The 20,202-nt window shown below is 37.6% G+C and overlaps 1 protein-coding gene across 1 annotated transcript in view; it reads right to left on the bottom strand.

Moving 5' to 3' along the window:
- TTC29 (tetratricopeptide repeat domain 29) overlaps positions 1–20,202 on the bottom strand; it is a 213,923-nt gene that overhangs the window by 31,104 nt on the left and 162,617 nt on the right. The gene's annotated exons all lie outside the window — the stretch shown is intronic.

The following is a 20,202-nucleotide window of genomic DNA, read 5'->3' as shown; positions in this document are numbered from 1 at the left end:
AGGGGAGGTCACAAATTTAGAATGCGTATATTGAATGTCTGCATTTGAAAGTGTCTGTACCCGAGGATAAAAACCACGCAAAACCAACAAAAAACTTGTACTGTGTAGTCAGCACATTCATGGAAGTGCCATTAATAGCAACTTAATATGAGGTCATGTACATGGCTGAAGCCCCAAGAGATGATGCTGTTGAAGGAAACGCTGAGACAAAAGCCAAAAACACAAAAGATTGCACTTACTACTGCGTAGTACTGTCAGCCCACAGCCTGATAATGGGAAGAGTCAAAATGGTCCTGGGCTCGAAAGTGGAAAAGGGACACATGGTAATGCCTCTTCAAGCAGGATGAAAAGGCTGGTTTGTTATTCTAGCCACAGAGAGGAGAAACAGGCAGTGGAAGGGGAGGAAGAACTGTGAACTGCAGCTGTGAACTGAAGCTGTGAACTTTGCTTCCAAGAGGCAAAAGTAGATTTCACTCTCAGTCTTTATAGCCTTCCTTCACATTAAACCTGAACACTAAGTTGATTCCAGGCTTTTCAATGATAAGCAAAACTGAATTTTGTTGCTCTAAGAATCTATGGGATGACAAAATGCAATATTTTGGTAGCCTTTAAATGGTTTCTGCAGGGAAGAACAGCAGGGATAAGAAGAGAAGAAAGAACGGGAGAACTTCCTGGGAGGAAAGGATGAGAGATGAATTGGGGTAGGCAAGGAATATCTCTTACTATACTTCCAAGAAGTATATTGGAAAGCTATTTTATAAAAAATATCAACAACTTAAAGCTAATTTCACAGATGGGTTAACTGAGGCACAAAGAAATGACATGATTTACCTAACCCTTCTTAGTAGATGAGTGTTTGTTTTCAAATAAAATACAAGTATATTTATTTCTCTGCTAGGCTACAAGATTCTGGCATTTCACAGCCTTATCTCCAGAATTAGGGCATGTTGAGAATGCTGCTGTTTGCGTTCTCTGACGTGAAAGAACAAATATATGTCAACACCACCCTCATCATAATGGCAACTCATGAACCACTGAAACACGTGGCTACAATGGACATCACACAGTCTGTTCCTAAAACTGCTATGAAGTTTTTGCCCATAGCTAATAAGATACATCCTTCCAGTAACTGCATTTTTCTGACCCACTACTTTTAGTTCAACCTATCGTGGAGAAAGAGAAAAGATCATTATTTATTTTTTCCCCTTCTTCAAATTGTACTTATCTCAAATCTGCTATTGTGTCTTTCCTGGGCCTCTTCTGCAGACAGAGAAGCTCAAAATCTAACATTAAATTAATTTTTTCTTTTAGTCATGATTTTTAGCTCCTTTTCAACCTTTCTGAACTTCCTCCAGCTTGTCTGCACACTTCATAAAGCATGATATCCAGAACTGCTACGATACTAAGTTGAGACCTTATCAGTGTTGAGTAAAGCAGAAGGATTACTTCACGACTCATCATTTTTTAATACCCTAGTAAGATGTCTGCGTTTTTTACAACAGCTTAACACTGTTGATTCAGGTTCAGCTTGTGATTTACTGTGAGTCTAGATTTTTTTCCTCCCTCCAGGACTGCTACTTGCTCCCTTTTTGTAACTATGCACTTGATTACATGTACTCACACATACAGACACACAGACCAATGCTGAGAACATTACATGTTTCTCAGTTTGTCAAGATCCTTTTGAATTGCAGAACCATGAACCAGAGTGCTTATGTTCCATCCCTAGCTTGTGCTATCTGCAACTGTAATAAGCATACTCTCTATTCCAGTCTCCAGATAAGGAATTACTTCGCAAGACAGAGCAGACTCAGATCCCTGTAGAAGCACATGCTAAACAGCCTTCCATTTCTAACAGCCACTGATAGCTTTTAATAGTCAGGGTTTGTTATAATTATTATTCACGCACTTGATAGTAGCTTCACGTAGTCCATGCTTCTTTACTTGCTTATAAATGTTGCGTATAATACTATGTCAAAAGCTTCAGACAGACTATATCCTATATATTCTCCTTATTTTAACTTCTTTACCCGGAAGTCCTGTTGCCCTGTTAATTATTTTGCTTGACACAATTAGTTTTGGCAAACGCATTTTGGCTGTCACACATTTCCTTGCTTTCTCCTAGGCATCTACTAAACATCTGATTATATGGGCTGGTATTTTTCCACTACAGGATCTTAGGTTGATCTATCTGAAATTCCTTGGTGGCTCCTCCTCTTTCCTTTTCTAAAAACAGGCATCAGATTTGTCTTTTTCCACTACTCTGGAACCTGAATTGACCTCCGTGAGTTTTCAAAAATGGCTAATGACCTCAAGATTGATCCAGCCATTTTTTAAAGTGTTGCAGGATGAAGTTTCTGAAGGCCCATCTGATCTGAAGATCTAACTCCTCTAAGTACTCTCTAGCCTACTTTCTCCTGTTCTAGCCTTGGATCTTGCTTTTTTGTGGCAGACATAAACTCTGTTTGCCACATGATCCCAGCTGACCTTTTCAGTGAAGATTAAAGCAAAAAAAGCATTAAAGCACATTGGCCTCCCATAGGTCATCTATTAAGAGTTTCTCCCTTCTGTTGTATAGCAGACTAATACTCCCCTTGATCTTCCTTTGGCTAATAACATACTAATAGTTTGTTTTCCTTGATGTCCCCTGCTAACTGTATCTCTACCACAGTTATTCTTATTTTATACTTTATCAGATCATGAATCTTCTGTCCTCTGTTATGTGTTCTACTTTCTCTATCACACTTCATCTGTGTGATTAAAAAAATCAAACACTGGTATTTTGGTACATAATAGGAGATGTTCTTTATGTCTGCACCAACATATGCACTTCTGCCTGAAAAATGTCATGGTGTTATGAATTTTTCAGTGTTAGCAGGAATAGAGGTGCTATATAAACGATGCTTTAACCATTTATTGATTGGTGCTTTAACAACATCTGACTGTTAAAATCATAAGATGACGTAAACTCATTTTATTTAAACTTGATGTTGCACCATAGCCCATATTGGAGGCTTGAGTTTAGGGATAAAAATTGGTGCTGAGAAACAAATTCACTGGAAAGAAAATAATATCAAAATTAAACGTATCTCAGCACTGGACTTTTGGCATGTTTCTCAGTACAGCTATTGGGAGGTGCTATAACAGAAACAGTTCCCCCAGGGCCTGGCAACAGTGAGGGCACCATCTGGGTTCTGTGGTCTCAGAAAGTGCAAGGAGAAGGGGAGGGAAAACTCAGGAAGGGGGATGAGAGGGAAATGTTATGAAGGGAGATGACTGTCATGGCAAGTGAGAATAAGAGAGAGGGAAAGGACAAATATTTTGCTACCTCCAGGGCCTGAAAGAGCTCCTGATATCTCTGTCCTTCAAATGTGAAATTTATTACTTAAATCCCAGAATTTTTTTTTTTTCTCCAAAATACGTCTGAAAGAAAACAATAAGAGGAATGAAACAAAAATAAAAGCTTAGCCTTTTAAAGCTTGTTTAAATCTTTCAACCGAACTATTTCTAGAATAAGGGTCCACTCCTGACCCTTACTGCAGTGAAACTATTCATGTGGGCAGGGATTACTCACATCAGTAAGAATCACAAACACATTACCTAATACACTTATGCCAAAAAAATATGATCCATTTTTCTGCATGTTTCATGGATGCAATACGAAACAATAAGAAAAGGCTTCAAAAGTGATCTTATTTCTGTTTATCTCAAGTTGGAAAGAAAACAAATTAATAATTTGCAAACCAACAAGAATTCAACCTTGAAATGCCTCTGGTCATCAATTGTTGCAAGAAAAGAAAAACAAAATGCAAAGAAAACTGAGAATTACATTTTCAAATCAAGAAAAGAACAGCTTCTATACAGAAGAAATGTTTGCTTTATACTCTGCACAGATGCTGTACAAGCAAAATTCTCAGTATATTAATATAAACTGTCTGAAAAAATTTGACCCGATTTCATAAGACCAGCAAAAACAAAACAAAGGGAACCATGACGTTTATGGGCTTTTTCCTCTAGCACAACCATGCAAGCTGAGCTGTGAAACTGTGATGGAAATATTAGAGCTGTTGTGCCTGAAAAAATGCAGTGATCATTTCATTCTTCCTGTCTTTTAATGCTCCAGGGTTTTGGAGACGAATAGGAGCAATAAGTTCACTTTGCAGAATTAATGCTGTAATTCTTTATCATAAGAGCGGAGCATTACCTCAATCTGATTTTTCTACAAAATGGTTCAAAGTCTATTTTTAATGATGGCCCTAATTTGTTAACACCTTTTAAATTATTAATCCCCTTTATATTCAAGTAGTTATTGCATGTCATAACAATGTATCTATGCAGGGAAATTTAATAGTATTTTCTGCATGTCAAGAAAAGGCTTGTTCTGCAAAATGCTATTAAAACTGATAATGAGCTAAATATTTGCCATAGCAAACACTGAAATTACTATATCAATCAACTTTGGGTTCTCTTATTCAATAAACAAAATTTAACCTATTAACTTTGCCTAATTTTAGGCAGGAAAATGCTTGTTTTCAGGCATATCTTGCCCTTGACTTCATATCTTTGTCATCTGATAACTACATTTTCCTGGCCAATTAAGCCATTGTTTTGAATCAGATGTAGCAATATAAGCCTTTTATTCTGTCTTGAATGCAACTATATTACTAGATCCTGAATGTGATTTTCTCTGAGCAAATTTAGACTACGTTTTAAAGCATACATATATCACAGGAAAATGATAAGCTATATTCCTGAAGACACCTTTCACATTAAAGAGAGAGAGAAAAGAAAAGGATTTATAAGAAAGTCAAAGGGTAAAATAAAACCTTATATTGGAAATCTCTTAACTCTCCAGATTTCAGTATCTCCACAGATTTGTCTACGTGGCAGGATGTTTGTGTTAATATTTTAAGAAAATAACTCCAAAAATATAAAAACTGCATGCAAGCATCACCACTGACAAGCACACGAAGGAAAGCATCCTCTTTCATGAGCATCTAAAGCATAAATCTGAATGCTGATTGAATACCTAACAGCCAATTCAGTGAAAAAAGAGGCAGGCTCCATCTCTGAAGAGTACACATAAGCTGAGATGGTTTATTGCATAAGATAAGAGCCTTGCCTCAACAGTGTCTGCTGGCGTGTGATGTTGCTGCTCATGCTAAGTGGCTGTACTCACCCGCTCACTTGCTTTTGTTACAGCAAATCGTTGGGTGATCAAGAGGAATCAAAGTGCGCCCTCTAGAGGCGAAATGCAACTCCTGGCACGATTGCGAGCACCTACTCACCTCGGCCCCCACCCCAGGGCCCTGTTTGGCCCTAGAGCACCTCTTGCAAACAAAAGGACAGTAGACGGTCATGACAGGGGCATTAAAAATATCAGTTTTGCATTTCTGCCTTGATGTAAAGTACTAGAAGGCAGCGTTCTTTTGCAAGTGCATCCTGCATAGCATTGCTGTCTAGGATAACATGGGAGCACAAACAAAATGAAGAATGAGATTTTCTTACCCTTGCTGGCAGTGAGGGCCACATCTTGCTCGTGCTGGACTCCATCATGAAGTTCATAATAACTTCAAAGAAACGTAGGGGAAGTAAAGTGGAGTCAAAAGGCACGCTCCCCCCGTTTCAAGGAAAAGAGGTATAGATACTAATGCCTGTGGTTCTTACTCAAAGACAACTCCTTAATATAAAATATTCCCAATCAAGTGATGCAGAGCCACTCCTGAATGGAAATTCACTGTGCTGTAAGTGTCATTTAGTTACACTTAGTACAAAGCGGCCTTGTAAAGGCTCATGTTCATGGACCTTGTTCCTCAGTTTACACTGATATTATTTTTTCTTTCCTCATATTTCACATCCTGCTATACTTCACTGCTGCTAAATAAAGCACCCGTGTGACAGAATACCAATTTCATGTAATTAGGGGCAAGAATGGTATTAAGCTATTTTTCCTATAAGAGCTGACCTCAAAGTACCAAAATTCCCCTCAGACACACTGTCATGTGTCGTCTCTTACACTTTGCTCTCCAAGACGGTACTCTGTTCGTTAAAGAACAATTTTCTGTTACAGATCTTATTTTTCATAATGATTAATAAAAATGGTGATTTTCAAAAGGATACCATGGATTGGTCATAAATACATTTAATGTGTTAAGTTGTTTCACAGCGTTCTCTGGTTATCAAGATAGACCCGATTTTCAGGTACAAGGCAATCATTCCTGTATAAAACTGCACTTGATGTAATCAAGGCTAAGTTCGTATCAGGACTTTGTGTGTAAAACCAGTTCAATGATACCAGCAATTATCCTGCCAGTAAGAACATAATAAAGCCAGGAAATTCTGAATTACTTTAAGGTTAAATTTAAAAGAATCTCAAACGTACAGAAAGATTGCTGTTGAAGGTTCAGAAACATTCTCAGTTTCCATGCAATACATAAAAAATTACCATCAGTTGCTGCAGTTTCAGTTAAAACTGATTTAAAAACCCCCACACTTTGTAGTTTCAAGTATTTCTGCTTACAATCCTGCTAATATGACAGGAAAATGAGGAAGAGAGGCTTTGCAACAGGGGAGTGTTGCTCCCTTCTACCTCATACCGTGCCGATCCAGAGAAGCACACCATCGGAGGTACACCATGTGGAGACATGCAGCCAGTTAAACCCAGCCCTTCAAGGCAGCTGCTGAGACTGAGCAACTGTGGCTTAATCTGAGAGTGTTCTAAGGGCCAGTTCTTTTAGGTGATTATATTTGCTAATACCAATTTGTTAATCTTACTTTTAGCATATAAAGTTGGTTCAAATCTCTCCCTTTTTAATTTGTGTATAGCAAAGCAAACATGAAAGAACCTGAGCGGTCTCAGGTAGATATGAAAAACTTGAAGATTACCACATAGGCAATTGCCAAACATATATATGTATATTGCAGTATGGAGGTACAGCCGGCACCAGAACTGCACCAAAATCAGCCAATGGAGACAATTTTAGGATCAGGAAAGAACTGAAGAGTTAGGATTAAGCCAAAACCCAAACTGAATTTATTGGGGAAGGGGGGGAGGGATGAATAATCCATTTTAAAATCAAACCTATAGTTTTAAAATATTAAATAAAAAATAAAGTTTCACTGAATTCTTGCAGTAACCAAACATGCCTCAACTGCTAACACCTCAGAATCACAATTAAAACAACACTGATGGGAGGGAAACTCTTTTCATCTGTTTCCAGGAAGCCGTAAAGCAAAATCCTTCAGTCTTCTAAGTAATGATTACTTCAGAAGCTCTTAAGCCTTTGTTTTATCCATGGAGACTGAGATTCTCAGGCACATAGGAAACCTCAGTCTAGTCTAAATAAAATGCAACAGCCTCCTTATTATCGAGACGACAAAGTTCTGTGTACACAGGAACTATAAAGGTCAGGAAAAAAAATGTTTTCCCCTTAACTAAATGTGACTATGTTGGACATCAGGTCCCACACACACATCCTTAGAGACAAATACTTGAAAACGTTTACAGCTAGAGAGGCACTGAAGACTCAGTGATTACAAGAACTTGAACAGAAACCTCAAGTTTATGGAAATCAATAATGGACAACATATTTAATTTTAAGTCTGACAATCAATTTTCTTCTTTCTTTCCATTAGGAACATCCCTTTCTCAAACACCCACACACACAGTCATATAGAATATAAAAAACCAAACCAGTGTGTGTCTTTGCAGTGCTTGGTGTACATGTAAGTAGGGGAAAGAAACACCCTTTTTCTCCAGAGAAGCTCCATCTATCAATCTGGAGCATTCACAGCAGAGTGAGATGACTGAAATTGGTAGAAGAAATTGAACACACTTCCATTTCACATGGAGTGAAAGAAGGTATGGAAAACCAACTAACTGCCTGGCCATAACTGCTTCCACAGGATACTCTTACTGTTCAACTATGATGAAGTCGTTTTCCTGAAGCAGTCTCCCTGAGCAGAATGCTTGCTGGATGCAATCTGAACGAGTTTTATTGATCATTTGATCTATCTGAAGATTGATGCTTTTTGTACTCTCTTCCCCTAGTTACAAATTCTGCAGAAGGCAAATATAGCCTCAGATTTTTTCATGAATGGGTCTTATGCAAAGAACAGCCTAACAGCCTTGTCAGCTTCTCACTTAGGTAGAAGCTTCTCTGTAGGAAGCTTTACTAATGGAGGCAGCTATGGTTAACTCTTACGACAGAAAGAGGAGTGACATTTAGAAAAAAATTTTATTTGAGAACCTGGAGCAAGGGAACTATTTCAGATAAGACTATTAGAAGGGGTTCCAAGATCAGAAAAAAACCCACCCTAATTAAGCCACCATGGGAGAAAAAACCAAAGAATTGATGAAAAGGGAATACAAACATTTGATAAGGGCTCAAAAGACGAGCCATTTGACTTATAAATATTTTTATTTCTCTTTACAGAAGACTGGCAAACCAGGACTCAGTACAGCTTTATGAGAACAGAGAGTTGTGAAGGCACACAGCAGTACTGTGATTTTATTTATCTGAGGATATGGATTCAATTACTGAACTCTGAACCTGGAGAAAAATCAGTCTGTTTTTTGAAGTAGCAAAACATACAGTCTAGAATGGATAAAGAGACCGTTCAGATCCCACATCTGAGTTTCTAGAAGAGGCATTCTCAATCATAAAGGATCTAAAGCATTTCATTTGCGTTCAGTTGCATCTCTAGTAAGATTTGAAGAATGAGTGGCTTAACTCAATTAAGATGAATTCAGAAATCTAGCTGCTTTCCTGCTTTAAAACGTGTAAGGAGAACAGTGCTGAATTATGTAAGAGACTTTGAATAACAAAGCTTCACAGCACTTAGACATACCATTTAAGAAAAAGCAGCAACCCTTCTGTCTGCATTGGTCTATCTCTTGCTGGTGAAGCCCTTGTTCTTCTTGCCTTTTTGGAGTGAGTACCAGTCTACTGTGGGGTGATATGGACTAGTCCTACTGGACAATATAACTGGAACGTAAAATGGAAATAGGATCCTTGCATCATCTTTCTACCTCCTTCCATCAGTCATGCTCATAAGAAGGAACTACGTTCTGTCATATCTAATCAATACTTAGACTAAGCAATCCTTGTAACTGCCCTTTTCAGAAATCACTATAAAATTTTATTTTAAACCCCAGCAGATAATTTGTCAGATAATGTCAGATAATTTCTTTCTCCAAGGTTACTGCAAAAACGGAAGGAATGAATCTGAAGTCCTCATTGATAGAATAGATAGAGAATTTGAATTACAGACAACTTTAGACGTGAAGGAAAAACTTTCTGATTTTTAAATTTTCCTGCATCATTTTACCCCTTAGAACAGATTGTCTACATATGCTGTGGAAGGTTCAGTGCCAGATGTTTTTTAAGAACAGGCAAGGCAAACTTCTCTTAGAAATGACATAAATACAGTTGCTCCTACACTGGGGCTGGAGAAGAGGACTTCTTAGTCCCTTCCATTACTATTTTTCTGTGATCCTATGTTTATTGTCCTGGCTCATTAAATTCCACAGTTCTGGAAAAGACCAGAGATGATGCTGCCAAGGTGATTTGGTTATCTTCAAATTAACCCCACAGGCTTTGGCACTGAGAAACAGAAAGACTGCCAACTGCTCTTCACATTTTCCCTAGCCTGCCTCTGATCCTTCTAATTGGCATCTAGTCAAAGTAAGACTGAACTTGTACACCTCTGTGTTTAAATGAATCAAAGTCCCATAGTTTACAGAAACAAATGTTAGAACCAGATTATTGTAAAAAGCAGATTGTATCTACATGGAATCTGAGTGTAGCTTTGATTGTCCTATCCAAGTATCTTTAAGTAAATTAAACCCCTGTCTCCAAGCCTTATGATATCCAACTCCTGTGTCCTGGGTACTTGCATCTTCACAAGTGGTAAAAATTTCAGCATTCTCCATCAGAAGACTCTTTCCTCTTTACAGACTGTATTGAGGACAAATCTTTTTCTAAGATTGTCATTAACACGTACCAAAAGAAACCCAGGGACAGGCACAAAAAGGGTGGCTGAAAGGTGCTTTACAATATTGAGAAATAAATGAATTGAGTGAAAATTAATAATAATCATGTTAATCAGCTTAAAATATTATAATACAACTGGAAAGAGGCAAAGAAGTAGCAGTTTGTTGTAATTTGGCTTGAAAAGCTCCTGAATTGATATCCAATTCACTTTGGAATTGAAAGGGATGGAGAGATGTCATGTGTTGCATTGGAACCTCCTTCCAGCACTTCCAAAACGCTTACACTGATGTCATCTTCAGTCTAACTAAGGAAGGACAGTAACAGTGTCCTGCTGTTTTGATTCTGTGGTGACAAAACTGGCATGAAGAAGGAATTACACTGCAGTCTGCACACTATTACTTTATGCTGCAGATTGTGCATAGTATTACCAACTCCAGATGGCTCAGGGAACAAGGGATTTAATCTGAAAAAAAAATGTTGCAAGAATCTAAATGTAAACCTTAAATGTAAGATCCTAATGATTGAAATGTAAGATCCTGGATCTGCTGTGCAACATACTGTTGTGGACCAAGCTGTACATCTTAAGGTAACCCTAAAAATCACAGTAGGACTTAAAATGACATTAAAAAAATAGCCCGAGTATATGTTGTCCACAAAACTAAAAAAAAAAAAAAAATTGCAAGCAGCTGTAAATGCTTTTAAAAGGTTTGGGCTACCTCAAAACCTTCCAGAAAATAAGGAAGCTTGTGAGATGTACTGATTGATACAGAGATATATTGTTGCGTGCATATAATGATGTGAATATACATATTACATGGGTATAACCAAGCATCAGAGTTCAAAATGCCCTGGAAAATCTAAACATCTGGGTGCAAAACCCCTAGATCTCTTACTCAAACATGAAAAAATACTCTGAAAATGAATACTTATTGTCTCTTCCATCAAAGGTTAAAATGGATTCATTGCTGACTTCATCCATTTGCCAGTTGTTGACAGCTGTCAATATAGGGATTTGATTTCTTTATCCAAGCATCACAAACACTACATTAGGATCTTCAGAGAAAGATCTTGACTGTGAGCTGCAGTTTTCACTGCCCCAACTCAATTACTGCATTCTTGAACTGCAATGTATTCATTTGTGGGCAGTGGGGCAGCCAGTGGGAGGGTATTGATTGGAGTATAATGTCATGTGTAGCAGCTAGAGTAAGATGAAAAGTGTTTTCTGCTTAATGGGTTGGTATTAAGTAGGTGGGAATGGCTTCTAATTAGCCAACAATTGCTGTGTTTCTGTTTCCCTCCCTTCCCTCCTCCTGTCGGTCACCAGCTGCCAATCTCCCTCTCCTTTTCCTTTTTTGTGTGGAGTTCATTGCTCACTGCAGTGAAAGCCTTTGTTTAAAAAAGAGGGCTCCCAGGGTCTCATCTGCCAGGGTACAGCTTGCTGCCTGCGATGAGTAGCAACTGTCAGTTTATTTTATCTCAACCTTTTCATCATTCTGCTGAAACTGGTCGAGTGAAACCACCTGAGAGACCTGAGGATTCAGTACCTACAAGTCATTAGCCAGGACTGCTCAGTCTCTCCCCACACAGCAAGTCAACTGAACACTGCTTAAAATATAGTCTACTTTAACCCCGTATTTTCCTACGGACATACTAGAACTCTTTCTGCATCTTCCAGATTTTAGTTGTGTGATCATTCCTTAAACATGCCACAACTATGATTAGTGAGTTATATATTTTCCAGTGCTTCTCACCACAAATACTCAAGCGACACTCTTTGGAAATATAAAATATCATATACTAAAATTATTTATTAGAATACCTTCAATTGGAACCTCCCTCTTATCTAGGTTATGTTCCCTAGCATGAACATCATACCTAGCAATTCCCCCAATTATCTGAACCTCTACCTACCTTTTGATGATGCATCTCAAATAAAAGGGACAAATTCTGCTCATAGTTACACTTGTGCAACACCTCCCTCAAATCAACAAGATTTTATGGGCATAACAAAAAGCAGTATTTGGTCCACAATTTTTAGCATATTTGCAATATTTTCCTCTCTCTGTATGTATGTATATATGTACATATACTCCACATGCACATCCACCATCCAAACAGCTAATACAATTGCAGTACAATCATTAAAAACTTATCAAAGTATGTGAGAGAAAGAAATATTTTATTTTGAACTAAAACCAAATTAAATTTATCTAAATCAAATTTCAAAGTCATTAGCCTGAACAATCTTTTCCTGGTAATCACAGCTAACTTGTCACAGTTACTACTAACAGTTTTAATATGGTAACTAAAGTATTGCTTTTCCCTGTGTAAACAGTATTTCAAGATACAGAATAAAGAACAGAAACCCAGTCATCCTCCAATATATCAGTTGATTTCCTAACGCTTAAAATCATTGTTTCATCTCAGTTCTCTTCTTACTGCAATGAAAGTGTGCATATTTGTATGAATATCAACAAAATAAAATGTGATTTGCTTTAAAATTATTCTTAAAACTGAGCTAAATGTACCAGTGAGGATAAGCTCAGGGAATTACACAACTCAAGATGTTGTTCAGCAGATCGAAAGGTTCTGGAGTCAAAGGACTGGGCTCCATAGCACCCTGAAGTGACATTTTCCACCAGGATAACAGAAGCGTAAGGTAAACAGAGAGCTGCAAGTGCTGCACCCAGGGTAAGAAATTGATGTATAGTCCAGAACTACCAACACCGTGCAGCACGCATCCTTCTCCCCTCCTGGTTCCTACCAACTACAACATTCTGATTTTCCTTGACACCAGCTACTGGGGAATGATCTGGAGTTCCTATTCCATAAATTCTTTTGGTGCACAACATGACCTGAGCAAGATTACTATATGGCATACTCATCCTCCATTTTTCAGGTTCAATTTTATATCAGTGATGAGTTGAACGCATAGTACTGTACTATCACTTACATGCCTAGTTGAGATGTGTAGACAGACACAATCAGCTCAATGTCTATGTTCATGTGATCTGTAAATATCAGACAGTATGAAATATAAGTTCACAAAAAAGACACGGTTTGAATGTCGGCTTTCACAGATATTATCATTAGCATATGAATAAGCATAAGGTTTAGATACAAAAGGTGCTGGGCACTTGCAGATCCTGTTTCAAAAACTGCTGCAGAATATTAATTCTCCACAGAAGCTGACACCAGCCACGTTGTGTTTGACTAACATCTGTAGCAGTTACGTGTCAACAATCAAAAAAATATGACAGAAATTTTAGGAAAACAAATTGTATTAAAACCGTAGCAACCATGGAAAAAATACAAAAACCCCTTTGATTCAGAACAATTTCAAATTGGCCTTCCCTGATCGATTACTCTATCAGATACTTATGAATGCCAGTATTATAGGATAGTAGCTACATGTTCAAATGGATGTACGTGTATGACACACTATGGAAAATACTGTATGATTACTTGGCTCTGTGGCCAGGTTTGTATGAGCCCTTAAATGGGAATATTCTGTGTTACGGATAATATTGAATGCTTAACTGAGTGAGCAGAAACAAGTGGATGAGCCTGGGGGCATGGTCATCTACTGAAGAATGCATTTGGATCTTCAAGCTAATTAATCACCTAGCTGTACACTTAAACTTAGTCGATCCATTCACACAGGTGATTAAGGTCTCTTTAAAGGCTATTTTGATACTTCACAATTTTCTATTAACCAACACACCAAGATACTCAATATGAAGTGTGATTCTTTCCAGTGTATTCTCTGATCACAACATAATGAAAACAGAGCATGAAAAACAACACCAAAATGCTCAGTATGAAAAACCTGAAACATCACTCTTAAAAAACCTCCTATTGATTCTACTACAAGCACAAAAGATATACCTAATAAGGTACAGATTGAGATGTTAGCTACTGGGCATAGAAGTAACTGACTTGCGCTTCTTAAACACTGCCGGAAACATACATAAAATCGGTTTTGTGAATGAAGATGTGGGGTGAAAAATGGAGAGAGAAAAATTTGCAATATAAAAGTGAAGAACTGGAAAGAAAACAAAAGAGTAGAGCACAGAAGACAGGGAAGGTGTAGAAACAAAAAGAAAATAACTGTTTCAGAAACCGTTCAAAAAAAATCACAGACCATTCCTGACGATTACAGAAAAGAATAAAAAGAGAGGTGGATTTTTGGACAAAAGAAATACAGCTTCATAAATACATTAATTGTGGAAGTATGACACTTCACTTTTTAGAATAGATGGGCTCATTCTAAATGTAAATAATTTAAATCTTGACTATCTTTAGACCACAGAGTCTTAATAAAAACAGCAATTTGTTACTTAAACATAAGAGGAACATAAAAGGATATGTCTAGACAGGGAAGGCATCTCAGAAAAAAACCCCTCAAAGATGCAGAAAAGAAAGCTGGCTGGGGAGACCAAGGAGAAGGAAGGTGTTTGATACGCTGACTGTGACTCCTGAGATGACCTAAGGGTTCTGTTACAGAAAATTTGCACTAAATACAGTTTCTTTGTCTTGACTTTGATTTTCTGTGTCCAGAGATTGTTGGGGAGCTTTTGGTAAGGAAGGGCTTGCAGCTGAGAACTGGTTTCATGTTGGCCTGAGGTCAATCTCTCTCAGTTGGCATGTTTGCAGACAGCACCAATAAAAGGTTCTTTATGAAGTCTAAATGATAACAACCTTCTCAATATTAAACAAAAACATAAAAGTCTGCTCTTTGGTTCTTTCTGAGGATCAATTTTGCCTTTTGAGAACAAGAGCATAAAACCACCTGAGACATCTCTGCTTGTGTATGCAGCAAAGGGGCCTATGATGGGCACATGGGGAGAAGTCCTGGGGCCACTTCAAAGTATGCCAACTGGTTATTCCTCCTTTGGCCCTGCAACCATCAGGGGACTGCCAGAGCACAGCAGCTGCCAGCTGTGCTGCTTTATGACTCTTCTCTTTGTCAATGCACCTCTTGTGCTCTAGACTGCAGGCAAACCTAAAACTTCCAGATGCCTCCAAATTAAAGATTTCTCCAGAAGTGACCTAATGTGGTTAGGCAAGTGCTTCGATTTCTTTTGTGCAAGTCAAGTGTCCTGCAGAATTGTCCTGAGAATTTTTACTTTTTAAACTGGTAAGGAACTCCACTTTCAGTACAAGTACTGATAGTACAGGGCACAAAGCTACACTAGTTCAGTGCATAAAGCTACACTAAAGGGTCTGACAATATACTGTAGTTCGAACACCACTTCCAGCAGTTTTTTTCCACAAGAAAGAACAATTCACCTTATTTAGGGAACCATTTTCTGCTGATCTAGAGAGCTTGTTTGAGAAAACACAGCTGGATGCCAACAATGTTTAGCACAGGATGTGTCTAAAGCAAATGCATAGCGAGATTTAGATGTTTCCATAGAAAGTATCAGATGGAAGAAAAAATCTAAATGAGATCCAAATTCTCCCCTGGTTAAGATGTTTTTATGTAACCATAGATGACAAGAAGACTCATGATCACATTACACAGGATGATAGTGAACTTTTTGAAGTTATAACACCACTTAGACATGCAAGAACTGCCAACTCTTGGCAAGGGCTATGCAAAAAATTCTCCTAACACATTATTCAGTGGTTAAACATTAAAATATTCTACGAACCCTCCACTCAAATTTGGTACTGCCAATCCACAGACCTGGCCTACGTCTCATCCTGTCTAGTAATTCCCAATTATTTAAGGCAGTATATAAAAAGAAATCACAGGAAAAAAACCTGGAGAGTGCATCTGCACAAAGCAAAACAACACTGAATATCAGCACTCCCCTGTCATGTTTTTTTCAGATAAAGTTCAACCATCAGCAGAAAACAGAACAAGCTACTGCACTCATGGCAAAACTGACATGGACATTTAAACTGTGTTCTCAGACTTTTTGTTGAGAATCTGGTGTGTCTGGCCGCTGATCACAACGTGCCAAAATACTTCCCTGTCACCCTTAGTTCTTCTCTTCATATTTGATTCTTTCCGTAGTCCAAGCAATAATCACTCTATCTTTCTAAAAATACCAGAGTATATCACTAAGCAGACATAATCAAATACTTTAAAAATCCCCCCAGTTAATAAGTAACGTAAGATATATGAACTAGATAAGCTGATTTTGTGAAATGTACCTGTCATCCACATCTGTATGCTGTTTCTAAATATTTAGTTAAGATACTCTGCATTAATATCAAAGGTACAGCAGGACAAAAAATGACTGAGATTTTTTAAAATTAAAAGCAAGACAAGCTAAAATTCAGCAACTGATGAATGCTAGGTGATGTGAACAAGAAGAAGCACTACAAGTTCAGAAAATTTTAAGGGAAAAAAGTTCAGAAAATTTTAAGGGAAAAAGTGTGACAGAATCACCTCTAAACTTCTTTTCTTTTTGCTAATAATTTTCCTAAACGTACGTATTTTGGCATTTCTAAGCAGAGTATTTTTCCAGAAGCAAGCAAATTCTATTTGATAAACACCACAAAAATGCGCTGAAGCCACCCTGTGAATTTCAGTAGGGGACACTGAAGCATTTGAGCTACTTTTGAAACATGCTTATTAAGAAGTGAGTCCTTTGGCACAGGGACAGCCTTGGAGTGTGTACTTGGTCACACACCTATACATTTGCCTTCTGTACATGCTAACTGCAGAACAGACCTTACTAATTAATAAACGAGTCAGACACACAAACAGTGGCTTCGAGGGAGTGCATGCGCGGGCACAATTCTGGTAGTCCCACATCAGTATCGTGATACACCAAAACCTATGCCAGAGCTTTAGATATGAAATACGCAGTGAAAGGAACCTGCTAACACAAGCCTCTACCTTCCCACTGACTTCGTAAGAACTGTTTTATGGATGTGTATCTGCGTAAGGTACAAAGACTTGCTATTTTTGTAGTTTTCATCAGTCCACTGTCTTTTCTTTCTCTTAAATGTTCTCAGATCAAAAAATCTGCTACTACCAATGAACATCTACTGGGTAAATACAAACTATAGTTTATAATGCACATTTCTGATAAAGATTGGTTTTCATTTGCTAAAGTACAGTCAAGCATTTTGGGTACAGTGCCATGGCATAACAGTATTATTTAGCATGCATTTGAGGTAACTAACATAATTTATTAATGGAGGAAAGACAAGATTTGTAATGTTAGAAGTTTTCCTGGAATTAGTATACTTCAGAAAGAAGAGATGGTAAAAAAGCAGTTTATCACATTATGAAGCAGACTGTTCTACTGTTGGACACTGTTACCAAAATGGTCCATAAATTACTGGCTGTGGCAAGTTACAGTAAAGGAATGTTAACAGAATTTATTTAGTTTAACCTTTGATCTCATATCTCACTTCTGGCTTTACCATTCTTTTGGGATAATCCTTTTACTAAAGAATGACAAAGTCACACACAAACTCAATCTAAAATGCACCTGGTAAAGTCTCTATTCTTCAACATACTAACAATTTGATGCTAGCCACATCTCTTACAGAAAAAATGACTACAAAGCATCTTGAAGAGCTTTAAAAATGTGAATTGGTAGGATGACAATTTAACTTTTTACACAACAAAAAGGACACAGTCACATTATGGAATGTACCATTCCATACATCTGTGAAAGGGAGTTGGAGAAAGAATATTGAGGGACTACATTATTTGGGAGTAAGAACAAAACCTGATCGGATTATATTTTCCAAGCTATAGTTGTAGCTGGTGCATGTGCTTTAAATCATGATGAAGACTGCTCAGGTGTGGAATGCTCAAAATAGTCCTGATCATACTGAAGTTGATAGTACAAGATAATTCCATTGATTGTAAGACTTCACAATTAATGATATGGGTAAGACAGTAATTTGTGATGCATTTGTAGCTATTATTAAATTATTAAAAAAACAACAAAAAAGATACAGAAGACCTATGGTAAAATGTGTCAATTTTGCCAAGTTCTCTGAAGTCAAGAAATGTAAATCTAAATTGTGGTCAAAAGCACATAACATTTCATAAGAAAACAACTGAAGATTTTTTAGTGTGAGGAAAACAACACATTTTAAGTCTACTCTGAAAAGTGGTTAGATGATGTCAAGCACACAAGGTTTCTTGCTGAGGCACAGCACCACCAGATGCAATGACCTGGAGTTAAAGAGTTGCCAGACTCACAGATAACACACCTGGTCAGCACTTCATGTAATCAATATCCAAAATCTGATCCAAAATTTTCCTGCCTTCAACACCTTTATTCTTCTCCCTTCCAGAAGCCAGCAAGTCACAAGTGAAGTCACAGCAAGACCTGTGAAATGTTTTCTTATCAGATGGTGTTAGTCATGCTGTGGGTTCTTTTTTAGGCTTTAACCTGGAGTTGCAAGCACTTTTGCCTACTGATTCTGCTGATAATTATTTTTTTATACGTTTGACTAAACATAAAAAGATCAATGAAAACATATTTGTTCTTGCAGTGACATCTCACAGTGGCATAAATAACTGTCTTGTAAGTGAAGTCAGGTGACTGAGTCAAATACAGCAGATAGAAACATTCTCCTTTGCATTTATAAACACTGTTTTCTGACAATCCCATCCCTTTTGTCCACAGCAACTTTGGTCAAAAGATCTATTTTATTAATAAATGTTGAGCTAAATTGAGTAATTAATGGTTCTTCCTGCCTGGTTATTGAAATGATTGATTTAGAAAATAAGCCTTGGTTGAAAGACATAAGGTATATGGCAGTACCTGAATTTAAATGCCATTGTTCCTTCACTAGCCTGAGTATTTCTTTTGCCTAAGTATACAGAAACTACTTTCATTTTTTTGTCACAGAAAAATTATTCCGTCAGAACAGTCAGAAATAAAAACTTACTACCTTCCTCTTGCTTTCATTACATTCCCTTGCGAATTAAGAGCTACCATTGTATCTTGTCTTTAGCTGTTTCATCCTCAAAAAGGCTGAAGAAAAAATCTAGTAGACTATTGACGTTAAGCTGTTTGAAAGAGCTAGAAATACTGTTCTATTATCACAGCAGGAACTTGCAAAGTGATGAGTTCATCATAGGACGCACAGAAATTCTCCCGGAAGGTAGGATAAAGGCTGTACCTGAAAAAAGCCGGTGAATCCTAATATTGAATTGGTGCCAGGTGATGTTTTGCCAGACAAAGATATTAAAAATGTAATGCCAGTACTAACGAGAGATTTGGCACACAAAACATGAAGAATGTTACAGATTGTGCTGACAGTGTGACACTATGTTTTCCTGGATGTAATCTGGGTATCATGAGAGTAAGCTTGGAGCACTAATGAGAAGAATGATATTGAACTGGAAGAGCTGCTAAATATGCAGTAGCCACAGGGTTCCTGGAGTTAACTGGAACTAAAATGAAAACTGTAGTACCGAAAGTAACAGAGGGTAAACTAGGCAGAAATACAGAAGGAAGAGAATCTCAGCAGGCAAAACTTGTTTCTGGTATCATGCTTGCCAGGACATAAAGGGCTTTTCTAATCATACTCTTTTTATCCCTGAAGTACTGTTAAAGAGGAGCATGAAGCTTGAGCTTAAAGGGGCACATATCATTTCAGGATATAAATGAGTTTCACAACTGGCTGGAGAAAGTGATGTATAAAAGTTGAACAGAAAACCTCTTTAGGTGCAAGAAGTAAAATGCATATTGAAAATAGAAAGATCACCCTATCTCTTTGAGGCTCCTGGCTTTTTGCTGTTGCCGCTGTTGCCATTGTTGATTTTTGTTGGCCTTCTACTTACATCAGCTACAGCTAATGATCCTGATATGAAATGCATATAAAATTGCTTGACATTGGATTCTTCTTTGACCATCTATGTTAGAATTATTGGCATCTGCACTACAGGTCTAGAAACTTACAATCCCTTGCAGGAGACATGCACCCAATTAATGCTGCCACACAACAAAATCTGTGAGTGTGCTGGTTATTCACTTATTGAGGCAAAAATCATAAATATATATAGTAATGGAAAAAAAGAAACACATTATCATTGAGAAAGAACTACCCTGCCAACGAATGTCTTTGTTCCACAATTCTTAGTTGCTTCCAGTGTTGCCTCTGGTATCCTGGCTCCTGTTAAACCACTAACATCTTCAATTACCAGGCTATTAACCACTTATTTTATATATGCAATTCACAACTGAAGTTATAATTAAGTGTTCCAATTCTATGA

This window comes from Falco biarmicus, chromosome 1 (assembly GCF_023638135.1).
Source record: "Falco biarmicus isolate bFalBia1 chromosome 1, bFalBia1.pri, whole genome shotgun sequence".
Taxonomy (NCBI): Eukaryota; Metazoa; Chordata; class Aves; order Falconiformes; family Falconidae; genus Falco; species Falco biarmicus.
The sequence above is the reverse complement of the archived record's forward strand: the minus strand, read 5'-3'. Positions and strand labels throughout refer to the sequence as shown.